A 17,692-nucleotide genomic window follows, 5' to 3' on the forward strand; every position below is an offset into this window, starting at 1 on the left:
TCACAAGGGCTTTTAAGACTGTAGACATTTTCTGGGCTAAAACGATTGATATATAAACATATTTTATACTTCATAGCTTTGAGGAATTATTTTATTCTTGGGAATTATGTAAAATAACCGGCAGGCACTGTATTGGACACCTTATCCTCTAGGGGCTTTCCCTAATCATAGGCAGAGCCTCATTTTCGCGCCTCTATTGCGCACTTGTTTTTAGGAAGCATGACATGCAGATGCATGTGTGAGGAGCTCCGATACACAGAAAAGACTTTCTGAAGGCGTCATTTGGTATCGTATTCCCCTTTGGGCTTGGTTGGGTCTCAGCAAAGCAGATACCAGGGACTGTAAAGGGGTTAAATATAAAAACGGCTCCGGTTCCGTTATTTTAAGAGTTAAAGCTTTCAAATTTGGTGTGCAATACTTTTAAGGCTTTAAGACACTGTGGTGAAATTTTGGTGAATTTTGAACAATTCCTTCATACTTTTTCACATTTGCAGTAATAAAGTGTGTTCAGTTTAAAATTTAAAGTGACAGTAACGGTTTTATTTTAAAACGTTTTTTGTACTTTGTTATCAAGTTTATGCCTGTTTAACATGTCTGAACTACCAGATAGACTGTGTTCTGTATGTGGGGAAGCCAAGGTTCCTTCTCATTTAAATAGATGTGATTTATGTGACACAAAATTTAGAGAAAATGATGCCCAAGATGATTCCTCAAGTGAGGGGAGTAAGCATGGTACTGCATCATCCCCTCCTTCGTCTACACCAGTCTTGCCCACACAGGAGGCCCCTAGTACATCTAGTGCGCCAATACTCCTTACTATGCAACAATTAACGGCTGTAATGGATAATTCTATCAAAAACATTTTAGCCAAAATGCCCACTTATCAGCGAAAGCGCGACTGCTCTGTTTTAGAAAATACTGAAGAGCATGAGGACGCTGATGATATTGGTTCTGAAGTGCCCCTACACCAGTCTGAGGGGGCCAGGGAGGTTTTGTCTGAGGGAGAAATTTCAGATTTAGGGAAAATTTCTCAACAAGCTGAACCTGATGTGATTACATTTAAATTTAAATTGGAACATCTCCGCGCCCTGCTTAAGGAGGTGTTATCTACTCTGGATGATTGTGAGAATTTGGTCATTCCAGAGAAATTATGTAAAATGGACAAGTTCCTAGAGGTCCCGGGGCCCCCCGAAGCTTTTCCTATACCCAAGCGGGTGGCGGACATTGTAAATAAAGAATGGGAAAGGCCCGGCATACCTTTCGTCCCTCCCCCTATATTTAAGAAATTGTTTCCTATGGTCGACCCCAGAAAGGACTTATGGCAGACAGTCCCCAAGGTCGAGGGGGCGGTTTCTACTCTAAACAAACGCACCACTATACCCATAGAAGATAGTTGTGCTTTCAAAGATCCTATGGATAAAAAATTAGAGGGTTTGCTTAAAAAGATGTTTGTTCAGCAAGGTTACCTTCTACAACCAATTTCATGCATTGTTCCTGTCACTACAGCAGCGTGTTTCTGGTTCGATGAACTAGAAAAGGCGCTCAATAAAGATTCTTCTTATGAGGAGATTTTGGACAGAATTCATGCTCTCAAATTGGCTAACTCTTTCACCCTAGACGCCACTTTGCAATTGGCTAGATTAGCGGCGAAAAATTCTGGGTTTGCTATTGTGGCGTGCAGAGCGCTTTGGCTAAAATCTTGGTCAGCGGATGCATCTTCCAAGAACAAATTGCTTAACATTCCTTTCAAGGGGAAAACGCTGTTTGGCCCTGACTTGAAAGAGATTATTTCTGATATCACTGGGGGCAAGGGCCACGCCCTTCCTCAGGATAGGTCTTTCAAGGCCAAAAATAAACCTAATTTTCGTCCCTTTCGCAGAAACGGACCAGCCCCAAGTGCTACGTCCTCTAAGCAAGAGGGTAATACTTCTCAAGCCAAACCAGCCTGGAGGCCAATGCAAGGCTGGAACAAAGGAAAGCAGGCCAAGAAACCTGCCACTGCTACCAAGACAGCTTGAGATGTTGGCCCCCGATCCGGGACCGGATCTGGTGGGGGGCAGACTCTCTCTCTTCGCTCAGGCTTGGGCAAGAGATGTTCTGGATCCTTGGGCGCTAGAAATAGTCTCCCAAGGTTATCTTCTGGAATTCAAGGGGCTTCCCCCAAGGGGGAGGTTCCACAGGTCTCAATTGTCTTCAGACCACATAAAAAGACAGGCATTCTTACATTGTGTAGAAGACCTGTTAAAAATGGGAGTGATTCATCCTGTTCCATTAGGAGAACAAGGGATGGGGTTCTACTCCAATCTGTTCGTAGTTCCCAAAAAAGAGGGAACATTCAGACCAATCTTAGATCTCAAGATCCTAAACAAGTTTCTCAAGGTTCCATCGTTCAAAATGGAAACCATTCGAACAATTCTTCCTTCCATCCAGGAAGGTCAATTCATGACCACGGTGGATTTAAAGGATGCGTATCTACATATTCCTATCCACAAGGAACATCATCGGTTCCTAAGGTTCGCATTCCTGGACAAGCATTACCAGTTTGTGGCACTTCCGTTCGGATTAGCCACTGCTCCAAGAATTTTCACAAAGGTACTAGGGTCCCTTCTAGCGGTGCTAAGACCAAGGGGCATTGCAGTAGTACCTTACTTGGACGACATTCTGATTCAAGCGTCGTCCCTTCCACAAGCAAAGGCTCACACGGACATTGTCCTGGCCTTTCTCAGATCTCACGGGTGGAAAGTGAACGTAGAAAAAAGTTCTCTATCTCCGTCAACAAGGGTTCCCTTCTTGGGAACAATAATAGACTCCTTAGAAATGAGGATTTTTCTGACAGAGGCCAGAAAGTCAAAACTTCTAAACTCTTGTCAAGTACTTCATTCTGTTGCTCTTCCTTCCATAGCGCAGTGCATGGAAGTAATAGGTTTGATGGTAGCGGCAATGGACATAGTTCCTTTTGCGCGAATTCATCTAAGACCATTACAACTGTGCATGCTCAGTCAGTGGAATGGGGATTATACAGACTTGTCTCCGACGATACAAGTAGATCAGAGGACCAGAGATTCACTCCGTTGGTGGCTGTCCCTGGACAACCTGTCACAGGGGATGAGCTTCCGCAGACCAGAGTGGGTCATTGTCACGACCGACGCCAGTCTGGTGGGCTGGGGCGCGGTCTGGGGACCCCTGAAAGCTCAGGGTCTTTGGTCTCGGGAAGAATCTCTTCTCCCGATAAATATTCTGGAACTGAGAGCGATATTCAATGCTCTCAAGGCTTGGCCTCAGCTAGCAAAGGCCAAATTCATACGGTTTCAATCAGACAACATGACGACTGTTGCGTACATCAACCATCAGGGGGGAACAAGGAGTTCCCTGGCGATGGAAGAAGTGACCAAAATCATTCAATGGGCGGAGACTCACTCCTGCCACTTGTCTGCAATCCACATCCCAGGAGTGGAAAATTGGGAAGCGGATTTTCTGAGTCGTCAGACATTTCATCCGGGGGAATGGGAACTCCATCCGGAAATCTTTGCCCAAATTACTCAGTTGTGGGGCATTCCAGACATGGATCTGATGGCCTCTCGTCAGAACTTCAAGGTTCCTTGCTACGGGTCCAGATCCAGGGATCCCAAGGCGACTCTAGTAGATGCACTAGTAGCACCTTGGACCTTCAAACTAGCTTATGTATTCCCGCCGTTTCCTCTCATCCCCAGGCTGGTAGCCAGGATCAATCAGGAGAGGGCATCGGTGATCTTGATAGCTCCTGCGTGGCCACGCAGGACTTGGTATGCAGACCTGGTGAATATGTCATCGGCTCCACCATGGAAGCTACCTTTGAGACGGGACCTTCTTGTTCAAGGTCCGTTCGAACATCCGAATCTGGTCTCACTCCAACTGACTGCCTGGAGATTGAACGCTTGATCTTATCAAAGCGAGGGTTCTCAGATTCTGTCATTGATACTCTTGTTCAGGCCAGAAAGCCTGTAACTAGAAAAATCTACCACAAAATATGGAAAAAATATATCTGTTGGTGTGAATCTAAAGGATTCCCTTGGGACAAGATACAAATTCCTAAGATTCTATCCTTTCTTCAAGAAGGTTTGGAGAAAGGATTATCTGCAAGTTCTTTGAAGGGACAGATTTCTGCCTTATCTGTGTTACTTCACAAAAAGCTGGCAGCTGTGCCAGATGTTCAAGCCTTTGTTCAGGCTCTGGTTAGAATCAAGCCTGTTTACAAACCTTTGACTCCTCCTTGGAGTCTCAATTTAGTTCTTTCAGTTCTTCAGGGGGTTCCGTTTGAACCCTTACATTCCGTTGATATTAAGTTATTATCTTGGAAAGTTTTGTTTTTGGTTGCAATTTCTTCTGCTAGAAGAGTTTCAGAATTATCTGCTCTGCAGTGTTCTCCTCCTTATCTGGTGTTCCATGCAGATAAGGTGGTTTTGCGTACTAAACCTGGTTTTCTTCCGAAAGTTGTTTCTAACAAAAACATTAACCAGGAGATAGTCGTGCCTTCTTTGTGTCCGAATCCAGTTTCAAAGAAGGAACGTTTGTTGCACAATTTGGATGTAGTTCGTGCTTTAAAATTCTATTTAGATGCTACAAAGGATTTTAGACAAACATCTTCCTTGTTTGTTGTTTATTCTGGTAAAAGGAGAGGTCAAAAAGCAACTTCTACCTCTCTCTCCTTTTGGCTTAAAAGCATCATCAGATTGGCTTACGAGACTGCCGGACGGCAGCCTCCTGAAAGAATCACAGCTCATTCCACTAGGGCTGTGGCTTCCACATGGGCCTTCAAGAACGAGGCTTCTGTTGATCAGATATGTAAGGCAGCGACTTGGTCTTCACTGCACACTTTTACTAAATTTTACAAATTTGATACTTTTGCTTCTTCTGAGGCTATTTTTGGGAGAAAGGTTTTGTAAGCCGTGGTGCCTTCCATCTAGGTGACCTGATTTGCTCCCTCCCTTCATCCGTGTCCTAAAGCTTTGGTATTGGTTCCCACAAGTAAGGATGACGCCGTGGACCGGACACACCTATGTTGGAGAAAACAGAATTTATGTTTACCTGATAAATTACTTTCTCCAACGGTGTGTCCGGTCCACGGCCCGCCCTGGTTTTTTAATCAGGTCTGATAATTTATTTTCTTTAACTACAGTCACCACGGTATCATATGATTTCTCCTATGCAAATATTCCTCCTTTACGTCGGTCGAATGACTGGGGAAGGCGGAGCCTAGGAGGGATCATGTGACCAGCTTTGCTGGGCTCTTTGCCATTTCCTGTTGGGGAAGAGAATATCCCACAAGTAAGGATGACGCCGTGGACCGGACACACCGTTGGAGAAAGTAATTTATCAGGTAAACATAAATTCTGTTTTTTATTTTTTTTTGGTTTGTTTGTTTATTTGGCAGTATTATGGGTACCCTTGGTAACTGGAAATGTTGACTGCAAATTGGTTAAAAAACATATGGCTAGATTACGAGTTTTGCGTTATACTGAAAAAGTAGCGTTATCAGGTTATAACGCTGCTTTTTCACTACCGCTGGTATTACAAGTCTTGCAGATTTAGGGGCACCACACACTTTTTTTGGCCTTACCGCAAATCAACTTACGCAAATTGCGTATAGTCTTTTTTCTATGGGACTTCCATAGCGCCAGTATTACGAGCTTGTCCTGGGAGGCCAAAAAGTGAGCGGTACACCCTATCCCGTCAAGATTCGTACCGCATTTTAAAGTCAGTAGTTATGAGTTTTACACTACAAAGCGGTAGCATAAAACTCATAACTAAACTACTAAAAAGTACACTAACACCCATAAACTACCTATTAACCCCTAAACCGAGGCCCTCCCGCATCGCAAACACTAAAATAAAATTATTAACCTCTAATCTGCCGCTCCGACATCGCCGCCTCTAGAATAAACATATTAACCCCTAAACCGCAGCACTCCCACCTCACAAACACTAGTTAAATATTAAAACATCAAAAAATCCCAGCCACTGAGTCTTAGAATCAAGAAGTTTTTATTCTTCAACAAAGGATATGATCAAATTGATCTTTCACAAAATGTACTCTTAAGGTACCATCAGGTGTAAGTTCACTCAGATCCACACATACCCCATCCACCAAACACATCCGTATCCAACCCTTACCAGAAAAGAAAAAAACAAACGTCAAAATAAACAACAGAAGAATAAATGAAAAAAGTGAATTATCACTCCCAGGGCGTCCCCAGGGAGTGAATTTTGACACCACCCGCTAGGGACCTAATAGGATTGAGAACCATGAAGAGTGTCCACTGGATCCGTAACTCTGTAATATTATATGGACAAAAAGTGTCTCGTACTGTTGTGGAAACTCCTCAAACAAGAATGTCTCGTATGTTATAAAACTTCCAACTGTAGCAATGTGTATCTGTTTGAAACCATCAGCAATTATCTTCTTGCTACTATGTGAAGGTGGTTACAGAAGACATAACTTGTTACAGTATTTGTAATCCATCACAGTGAATGCTGGTGATGACTATCGTGACAAATCCTGTAATTATAAGAGTATTATGGTTCAAATGTCCCTTAAACCTGGCGTGCTACTGGCCATAGACTGTGTCGCGGGGAGCTGCAAACGTGCTGTCGGCCCAAACACACACCCTCTTCACACTTCACTCACGGTAGCGTGCACTCTATCTTCCTTGTAATGCCTTTATTGCAGAGGATACAATATATTCCACATTTTCCTTTTTACCCAAACTGCGAGTATCTCATACCCTCATGGCAGTTCATGGCCTTTAATGTGTTGTAAATAAAGCAGATGCTTAAACAGCCGTGTTACCTCCTTCAGCATATGTGTGCATCTATCGTTAGTACCGTGAGACTCTCTGTCTTCAGTGTGGTTCTGTGGGCCCCCCAAGTGTAAGAATCTGGTCTCACCTCGCAATTGCTGTGGCTCAGATAGCACGATATCCAGGTGTCTGTGGAGACGCCACCACAGACACCTGGATATCGTGCTATCTGAGCCACAGCAATTGCGAGATTTTTTGATGTTTTATTATTATTATATAGTCTGTGACCGGACTTTATCCCGTGCCTGAGCATATTAACTAGAAAGGGTGGTGCGGTCACACTTTATCGCACTAGTTAAATATTATTAACCCCTAATCTGATGTCCCTAACATCACCGCCACCTATCTACATTTATTAACCCCTAATCTGCCGCCCCCAACGTCGCCACCACTATTCTAAATTTATTAACCCCTAAACCTAAGTCTAACCCTAACCCTAACACCCCCTAACTTAAATATAATTTAAATAAATCTAAATAAAATTACTATCATTACCTAAATAATTCCTATTTAAAACTAAATACTTACCTGTAAAATAAACCCTAAGCTAGCTACAATATAACTAATAGTTACATTGTATCTAGCTTAGGGTTTAATTTTATTTTACAGGTAAGTTTGTATTTATTTTAACTAGGTAGAATAGTTACTAAATACCTGTTCCAATCAGTCAATAGAATGCAAGCTCAATCCTATTGGCTGATTGCATCAGCCAATAGGATTTTTTCAACCCTAATTCCGATTGGCTGATAGGATGACATCATTTAAAGGAACCTTCATTCGTCGGTAGTCGTCGGAAAGAAGAGGATACTCCGCGTTGGATGTCTTGAAGATGGAGCCGCTCCGCGCCAGATGGATGAAGATAGAAGATGCCGTCTGGATGAAGACTTCTCCTGGCTTGGATGAAGACTTCTCCCAGCTTCGTTGAGGACTTCTTGCTGCTTCGATGAGGAATTCTCCTGGCTTTGTTGAGGATGGATGTTGGATCTTCAAAACTGTAAGTGGATCTTTAGGGGGATAGTGTTAGGATTTTTTAAGGGTTTATTGAGTGGGTTTTATTTTTAGGTTAGGTTAGGGCTTTGGGCAGCAATAGAGCTAAATGCCCTTTTAAGGGCAATGCCCATCCAAATGCCCTTTTCAGGGCAATGGGGAGCTTAGGTTTTTTTAGTTAGGGTTTTATTTGGGGGGTTGCTTGTGTGGGTGGTGGGTTTTACTGTTGGGGGGGTTGTTTGTATTTTTTTTTCAGGTAAAAGAGCTGATTTCTTTGGGGCAATGCCCCGCAAAAGGCCCTTTTAAGGGCTATTGATAGTTTAGTTTAGGCTAGGGCTTTTTTATTTTTGGGGGGCTTTTTTATTTTGATAGAGCTATAAAATTAGGTGTAATTAGTTTAAATATCTTGTAATATTTGTTTTTTATTTTCTGTAATTTAGTGGTTTTTTTTGTTGTAATTTAGCTAATTGTATTTAATTTATTTAATTGTATTTAATTTAGGTAATTTATTTAATTGTAGTGTAGTGTTAGGTGTTAGTGTAACTTAGGTTAGGTTTTATTTTACAGGTAAATTTGTATTTATTTTAGCTAGGTAGTTATTAAATAGTTAATAACTATTTAGTAACTATTCTACCTAGTTAAAATAAATACAAACTTGCCTGTAAAATAAAAATAAACCCTAAGCTAGATACAATGTAACTATTAGTTATATTGTAGCTAGCTTAGGGTTTATTTTATAGGTAAGTATTTAGTTTTAAATAGGAATAGTTTAGGTAATGATAGGAATTTTATTTAGATTTATTTAAATTATATTTAAGTTAGGGGGTGTTAGGGTTAGACTTAGGTTTAGGGGTTAATAAATTTAGAATAGTGGCGGCGACGTTGGGGACGGCAGATTAGGGGTTAATAAATGTAGGTAGGTTGCGGCGACATTGGGGGAGGGAGATTAGGGGTTAATAAATATAATGTAGGTGTTGGCGATGTTGGGGGCAGCAGATTAGGGGTTAATAAGTATAATGTAGGTTGCGGCGATGTATGAAGTGGCAGATTAGGGGTTAATAAATGTAGGTAGGTGGCGGCGATGTTAGGGGCAGCAGATTAGGGTTTAATAAGTATAATGTAGGTGGCGACAATGTCCGGAGCGGCAGATTAGGGGTTAATAAATGTAGGTGGCGGGGATGTTAGGGGCAGCAGATTAGGGGTTAATAATATTTAACTAGTGTTTGCGATGCGGGAGTGTGGCGGTTTAGGGGTTAATATGTTTAATGATAGTGGCGGTGATGTCCGGAGCGGCAGATTAGGGGTTAATAAGTATAATGTAGGTGTCGGCGATGTCGGGGCGGCAGATTAGGGGTTAATAAGTGTAAGATTAGGGGTTTTTAGACTCTGGGTTCATGTTAGGGTGTTAGGTATAAACATAAATTTTCTTTCCCCATAGGAATCAATGGGGCTTCGTTACTGAGCTAAACGCTGCTTTTTTGCAGGTGTTAGACTTTTTCTCAGCCGGCTCTCCCCATTGATGTCTATGGGGAAATCGTGCACGAGCATGTACAACCAGCTCACCGCTGACTGAAGCAGCGCTGGTATTGGAGTGCGGTATGGAGCACAATTTTGCTCTACGCTCACTTCTTGTCTTTTAACGCCGGGTTTATAAAAACCTGTAATACCAGCGCTATATGTAAGTGAGCGGTGAGAATAAAGTGCAAGTTAGCAACGCACCCCTCTTACCGCAAAACTCATAATCTGGCCGATACTTTTTAATGTCAAACCTACAGCAGAAATGCTGTATCAAACATTTTGTAATGCAGATAGATTTCTAGTAGTTGCTTGTTTTGCTTTATTAAAACAGAATGGAACTGTAGTTGCTGACATATAATGATATAAAGTTGCCTTAGGTGCTTGTTTAGCATTTTTGGTGAGTTGTAGCCCAAGATATTGGTTTGTATAGAAATGTAGCCTAGAAGGAAGAAAGTGCCTGCAGCAGCATCCTGTAACATGTAGATACACACTAAGTACACAAAATATATAAACACTACACACACACAACATAAACTTCTACATACACTTTCATTTTAATAATAGATTTATAATAAGAATTTTAAAAGCTGCATTAACTCAGAAGGTAAAATAATTCAAAATTTGTTGTATATGGGTATAAATTCCATGTGTTTTACATTGAATGGGTAAATACAGCTGTGTATAACTCATTCTAAAAGTACATATTGTTAGCCACAGGAGTACACATTGTTAGCTACAGGGGATTATGAAACTAGTTTTTCTAGATTCCACAACGCAGAAACAACCTTACATATAAGGTGGAGTTGGCAGCAAAACATTCAAGCAAATACTGGTTAAAGAACTAGAGACATAACACTTGATCTCTGATATTGGTAAGTAAGCAATATTTATCTGTCATATTTATATAAAACATAGAAGCCAGACACATTTGTTTTGGTAGTCAGGCTGGGACGTAACTACTGGGGTCTCAGATGTCTCAATTGAGACTGGACCCATACCTCTAGGAGGGCCCTTGTGTCCTGTAGTAGTAGAGTTTCTACAAGGGGTTGGCGGGATCTACCAACATCCTGTCTGTCATTGTGCCTCCCTGCAAACAGGAAAGTGTATTGGTTTGCCTTTACAGTATGGTGGTAGGGTTTTCAAGGTGGCTACCACAGTATTGCTGTACAGAACAATCTATTATCATATTTGTACAGGAAGGCTGCTAGGGTTGCCACCTTTTCTGGAAAAAAATACCGGCTGAGCTAAATATCATAATTATGCATAAATAATTATACAGCATAAATTAGAAACCAAAGCTGCTAGGACTGGCTTTAAATAATCGCAAAAGAACATAAAGAAGAAAAGTGGATGACTTAAAATAGAGTACATTCAAAAGACCAGAAATAAAGCACACTCGCTAGTGTGATCGTCAAGAGGCTCACCTGGTTAATGATGCGTAATTTAGTGGGGGGATCCCACATGTCAGGTGCTGCACACCAATGCGTCCTTTTCCGCATTTTGCTCCATTACACTGGCAGCATGGAGCTTCTTCCGGATCCCCCCACTAAATATGCATCATTGACCAGGTAGAAGGTGGAGTGAGCCTCTTGACGATCACACTTGCTTGAGGAGAGGTAATATACTTAAAAAAAACTTCAAAGATACATAAATGATGGCGCCATGACTGCTGGAATGGGTATAGAATAATATAATAAAACTGCAAAAATCATATAAATATATATATATATATATATATATATATATATATATATATATATATATATATATATATATATATATATATATACACAGTGGATATAAAAAGTCTACACACCCCTGTTAAAATGTCAGGTTTCTGTAATGTAAAAAAATGAGACAAAGATAAATCATTTCAGAACTTTTTCCACCTTTAATGTGACCTATAAACTGTACAACTCAATTGAAAAACAAACTGAAATATTTTAGGTAAAAGGAAATAAAAATAAAAAACTAAAATAATATGGTTGCATAAGTGTGAACACCCTTAAACTAATTATTGAAGCACCTTTGGATTTTATTGGGTATGAGGTTTTCAGCATGGCATATCTTGACTTGGCAAGATTTGCCCACTCTTCTTTGCAAAAACACTCTAAATCTGTCAGATTGCGAGGGCATCTCCTGTGTACAGCCCTCTTCAGATCACCCCACAGATTTTGAATTGGATTCAGGTCTGGGCTCTGGCTGGGCCACCCCAAAACTGTAATCTTCTTCTGGTGAAGCCATTCCTTTGTTGATTTGGATGTATGCTTTGGGTCGTTGTCATGCTGAAAGATGAAGTTCCTCTTCATGTTCAGCTTTCTAGCAGAAGCTTGAAGGTTTTGTGCCAATATTGTCTGGTATTTGGAACTGTTCATTATTCCCTCTACCTTGACTAAGGCCCCAGTTCTAGCTGAAGAAAAACAGCCCCAAAGCATGATGATGACACCACCATGCCTCACTGTGGGTATGGTGTTCTTTTTGTGATATGCAGTGTTGTTTTTGTGCCAAAAATATCTTTTGGAATTATGGCCAAAAAGTTCAACTTTGGTTTCATCAGACCAGAACACCTTTTGCAACATGCTTTTGGGAGACTTCAGATGTGTTTTTGCAAAATTTAGCCGGGCTTGGATGTTTTTTTTTGTAAGAAAAGGCTTCCGTCTTGCCACTCTACCCCATAGCCCAGACATATGAAGAATATGGGCGATTGTTGTCACATGCACCACACAGCCAGTACTTGCCAGATATTCCTGCAGCTCCTTTAATGTTGCTATAGGCATCTTGGCAGCCTCCCAGACCAGTTTTCTGCTCGTCTTTTCATCAATTTTGGAGGGACATCCAGTTCTTGGTAATGTTACTGTTGCACCATATTTTTTCACTTGTTGATGACTGTCTTCACTGTGTTCCATGGTATATCTAATGCCTTGGAAATTCTTTTGTACCCTTCTCCTGACTGATACCTTTTAACAATGAGATCCCTCTGATACTTTAGAAGCTCTCTGCGGACCATGGCTTTTGCTGTAGGATGCAACTAACAAAATGTCAGGAAAGACCTACTAGAACAACTGAACTTTATTTGGGGTTAATCAGAGGCACTTTAAATGATGACAGGTGTGTACTGACTCCTATTTAACATGATTTTGAATGTGATTGCTTAATTCTAAACACAGCTACATCCCTAGTTATAAAAGGGTGTTCACACTTATACAACCATATTATTTTAGTTTTTTATTTTTATTTCCCTTTACCTAAAAGATTTCAGTTTGTTTTTCAATTGAGTTGTACAGTGTATAGGTCACATTAAAGGTGGAAACAAATTCTGAAATTATTTATCTTTGTCTCATTTTTTTACATCACAGAAACCTTACATTTTAACAGGGGTGTGTAGACTTTTTATATCCACTGTATATATAATGTTCACCACAAAAAATTCAACAGGAACTTGGTACCAATATTACTACAAATGCTGCTCAGGATTATACTGATTGCAATATGATAAATATATGTTCTAAAAAGATATCCAAACCTATGCTTATGTTATAAGATACAAATATAAAAAATAAATCTGATGGTTTAAGTGCTAATTGTTAAGCATATACAAGTGTATTAGTGACAATATGAAATAAATATCAGATCTTTACTATGTTGTTATTCTCTGGGACTTGGATATAGCAAAAAATGACACACCGGTGTTTCCATTCATACTGGGCTAAAAAGTTATATAATTAAAAGGTAAATACTAAGAATTGACCGCACTTAAAAAACTTGGGGTTATATGCAAATTACAATAGGCTTTTTGTTCCGTTGAGAATCCCCTGTTTCTACAAAGTTTGTTTTCTCTTCAGGCGTTATAAAGATGCAGGGATTTGAAGGGACATAGTGTAGTGAAAGTCCTTTATAGGTATTAAGAGAAAAAGATCTTAATTCCAACTGTTATTATACTGTTAGTCCTTCAACCTGTGTTGATAACAATTTGGAGATGTGGAAATATTTGTTTAACGGATGTTTGTATTGCTGTTTACAACTAACACACCTCCCTCATACCTCCTGTGACTATATCGAAACACTCCTGTGTAAGTCACTATGCTGTCAGGAGCTGCGTCCTCAGCAGATATAGTCCTCAATCTCCAGTTCCCTCTCCAGGTGGTAAAAATGCCACTATGTAGCGACCACACTCACTGTGTTAAACCTTCTCACCGTTGTTTCCAAATGGATCACGTGACCGCAGGTAGCCAATCTACTCCTGGGTAACACCCTGCGTCACGTCTAGATCCGCTTCTGCTTGTTTGGTACACGTCAAAAAGTGAAGTTATTACTGCGAGTGCTCACCTCCAAACCTCCACCTCAGAAATCCAACAATCCCTCTTTGGAAATGCTCTCTAAATGCTCTTTAAAGTTATAGTCAAAACATAGAATATGGCTCTCCCAATATGTTTCGGGTAGAGTGCCTTTATCAAGGATCCTGTGTAGCGCTTGCTGATTGGTGGCAACATTTAGACGGGCTGAACCAAAAATGGCCCGGCTCCTATGCTTACATTCCTGCTTTTTCAAATAAAGATACCAAGAGAACAAAGAAAATAATAATGGGAGTAAATTCGAAAGTTGCTTAAAATTGCATGCTCTATCTGAATTATGAAAGTTTAATTTTAACTAGACTATTCCTTTAAGTATATTTAGTTTTGGCACAGTTCGGGTCTCATAATAAAAAGCAGCACACTTGACTTTCTTTAATTTTTTTTTTTGTCTCCACGGTCTCCAATTCTCATGTTGTTAATTTTAATAATAGTTATGCCAGCTGCTCTCTCTGGGACTCTGTTTGAGCCCCCCCAGACTTCGGGCCCTGGTGCAGGGGCAACGGCTGCACAGGCAGTAGTTCCGCCCCTGAGTCTGACCATGATAACAATTTTATTTCTATATTTAAAGGGACAGTCTAATCCAAAATAAACTTTCATGATTCAGATAGGGCATGTAATTTTAAAGTTTTTTCCAATTTACTTTTATCACCAAATTTGCTTTGTTCTCTTGGTATTCATAGTTGAAAGCTAAACCTAGGAGGTTCATATGCTAATTTCTAAGCCCTTGAAAGCCACCTCTTATCTCAGGGCTTTTTGACAGTTTTTCAGTACTAGAGGGTTTTAGTTCATGTGTGTTATATAGTTAACATTGTGCTCAGGCACGGTGAGTTCCTAGGAGCCAGCACTGATTGGCTAAAATGCAAGTCTGTCAAAAGAACTGAAATAAGGGGGCAGTTTGCAGAGGCTTAGATACAAGATAATCACAGAGGTAAAAGTGTATTAATATAACTGTGTTCGTTATGCAAAACTAGGGAATGGGTAATAAAGGGATTAGCTATCTTTTAAAACAATACACATTCTGGTGTAGACTGTCCCTTTAATCTTTATTTTTAACTTTGACCTGATCTTTAAAAATACTAGCCATGCCGGTAAAATACCGGCTGGGTGGCGACCCTAAAGGCTGGCACAGACTAACTAAGTGGGGAGGATGACTCACAGTTACAGAGAGAAGCAGCTCCTCTTTTTCATATGTAGCTGCCAGCTCAGCTTCAGAAAGAGCACTGTTGAAGTGGGAGTGCCCAGCCACAGTCTTTGTCCTGGGGCCCAGTGAGTTCTAGTTATGCCCTTGAGCTTGCCCTGTGAGTTCTAGTTACATCCCTTGAGCCAGGGAAGCAATTTATATATAAACAAATGTGAAATAATTTAAAAAAATGTAGGAGCCAAAAATAAAATGTTATGAGTCATGGTACCTGAGGTTATAGATGGTAATATAATCCTAGGAGACATTGAAGTGTTCTAATAGGGTTTACTATTTAAAAATCAGTATAAATAAGATCTCATATAACATGGTGCAGTTAAAATGTTGTTGGTAATGGCAAACTCACTGAATGCACAGAGCAAACACACGCACTATATGTGGTCATATAATTCTGACTTCTACTTCTTAAAAGCAAATGCACAATAGGGCTTCTTACACTGCCAGCTGTCAATCACTGGTTTCCTTTTGCAAGCTGTTTCCTTGCAGCAGATAGATAAAGAGAAGGATATTTATTAATATCACAAGCAATACCCTGAGAATAGGACTTTAAAAGCATTACTTCTGTAGGTGATTAGTCACAATGTAAAGGCAGCAATAGTGACCCCTATTTATTTCATTGAGAGTTGTGAAAGGCATTTTTACACTGCATATTAATCCTAGTGCTGAACCCCTATATCCGCCATCATCCCCATTTTGGAACTAGTAATAAATGTATTAACCCCTAAATCCACCAACCCCAATATCGCAAACTACCTAATAAATGTATTAACCCCTAATCTGCCATTTACCCACATTGTGATCTACCTAATAAATGTATTAACCCCTAATCCGTCATTCACCCACATTACAATCTACCTAATAAAAGTATTAACCCCTAATCCGCCAACCCCCCACAACGCAAAGTACCTATTAAAACTATTAATTCCTAATCCGCCATTAACTCACATCGCAACAAACCTTATAAATCTATTAACCCCTAATCCGGCAAACCCCCACAACTCAAATAACTAATTAAATTACTAAGCCCCCTAACCTAACACCCCCTAAATTAACCCCAATTACCTAAATTAAAAAATACTAAATTACAATTAAAATAAAAAAAGCTAACATTACTTAAAAATAAAAAAAAAACAAATTAAATTAATCTAAGATTACAAAAAATAAAAGTCTAACATTACATTAAATAATAAACCAAATTATCAAAAATTTAAAAATTAAACCTAATCCCTATGAAAATAAAAAAAGCCCCCAAAATAAAAACACCCCCTAATCTAAATAAAAAGAGAGAAGCGCTCAACCTGGGAACGAACAATAGCATAATAGCTTGTTCTATGGCTAGTTACCACCCAAAAAGCAGCCTCTTTTTGCTCAACATGTGCCTTTTACGGAGAAGAACTTTCCTGAAGCATATCAGTCTGATCCTGACTTCAGCCCCGAAATACTAGGCAATCCCTCTCTGAACGAAAGAAACAGCAAAACCCCAGACGTACGTTTCGGCCTATTGTGGGCCTCGTCAGTGAGGTTCAGCCATATCCCTCTAGACACACTGAGCAACGGGTCCACGTCTGGATTCCCGCATCACACTTAGGGAGACTTCCCTAAGTGTCATAATTTGTATAAATAAAAAGAGAGAAGCGGTCAACCTGGAAACGAACAATAGCATAATAGCTTGTTCTATGGCTAGTTACCACCCAAGAAGCAGCCTCTTTTTGCTCAAGATGTGCCTTTCACAGAGAAGAACTTTCCTGAAGCATATCAGTCTGATCCTAACTTCACAGTACAGTGCAGCCCCGAAATACCAGGCAATCCCTCTCTGAACGAAAGAAACAGCAAAACCCCAGACGTACGTTTCGGCCTATTGTGGACCTCGTCAGTGAGGTGCAGCCATATCCCTCTAGGCACACTGAGCAACGGGTCCACGTCTGGATTCCCGCATCACACTTAGGGAGGCTTCCCTAAGTGTCATAATTTGCATAAATAAAAAGAGAGAAGCGGTCAACCTGGAAACGAACAATAGCATAATAGCTTGTTCTATGGCTAGTTACCACCCAAGAAGCAGCCTCTTTTTGCTCAAGATGTGCCTTTCACAGAGAAGAACTTTCCTGAAGCATATCAGTCTGATCCTAACTTCACAGTACAGTGCAGCCCGAAATACCAGGCAATCCCTCTCTGAACGAAAGAAAGCAAAACCCCAGACGTACGTTTCGGCCTATTGTGGGCCTCGTCAGTGAGGTGCAGCCATATCCCTCTAGGCACACTGAGCAACGGGTCCACATCTGGATTCCCGCATCACACTTAGGGAGACTTCCCTAAGTGTCATAATTTGTATAAATAAAAAGAGAGAAGCGGTCAACCTGGAAACGAACAATAGCATAATAGCTTGTTCTATGGCTAGTTACCACCCAAGAAGCAGCCTCTTTTTGCTCAAGATGTGCCTTTCACAGAGAAGAACTTTCCTGAAGCATATCAGTCTGATCCTAACTTCACAGTACAGTGCAGCCCCGAAATACCAGGCAATCCCTCTCTGAACGAAAGAAACAGCAAAACCCCAGACGTAGGTTTCGGCCTATTGTGGGCCTCGTCAGTGAGGTGCAGCCATATCCCTCTAGGCACACTGAGCAACGGGTCCACGTCTGGATTCCCGCATCACACTTAGGGAGACTTCCCTAAGTGTCATAATTTGCATAAATAAAAAGAGAGAGACGCTCAACCTGGGAACGAACAATAGCATAATAGCTTGTTCTATGGCTAGTTACCACCCAAGAAGCAGCCTCTTTTTGCTCAACATGTGCCTTTCACAG

The 17,692-nt window shown here is 40.6% G+C and overlaps 1 protein-coding gene across 2 annotated transcripts in view; it reads left to right on the forward strand.

Annotated features, from left to right (window-relative positions):
* ALPK1 (alpha kinase 1) overlaps nucleotides 1-17,692 on the forward strand; it is a 527,820-nt gene that overhangs the window by 16,556 nt on the left and 493,572 nt on the right. Inside the window, exon 1 of one of the 2 annotated variants that reach the window (XM_053703555.1) lies at nucleotides 10,158-10,213. The exons of the other annotated variant lie outside the window; for it this stretch is intronic. The gene's annotated coding sequence lies outside the window, so the exon portion shown is untranslated. Of the gene's footprint in view, nucleotides 1-10,157; nucleotides 10,214-17,692 lie in introns of those variants that run through there. 2 annotated transcript variants of the gene reach the window in all.

This window comes from Bombina bombina, chromosome 2 (genome assembly GCF_027579735.1).
Source record: "Bombina bombina isolate aBomBom1 chromosome 2, aBomBom1.pri, whole genome shotgun sequence".
Lineage (NCBI taxonomy): Eukaryota > Metazoa > Chordata > Amphibia > Anura > Bombinatoridae > Bombina > Bombina bombina.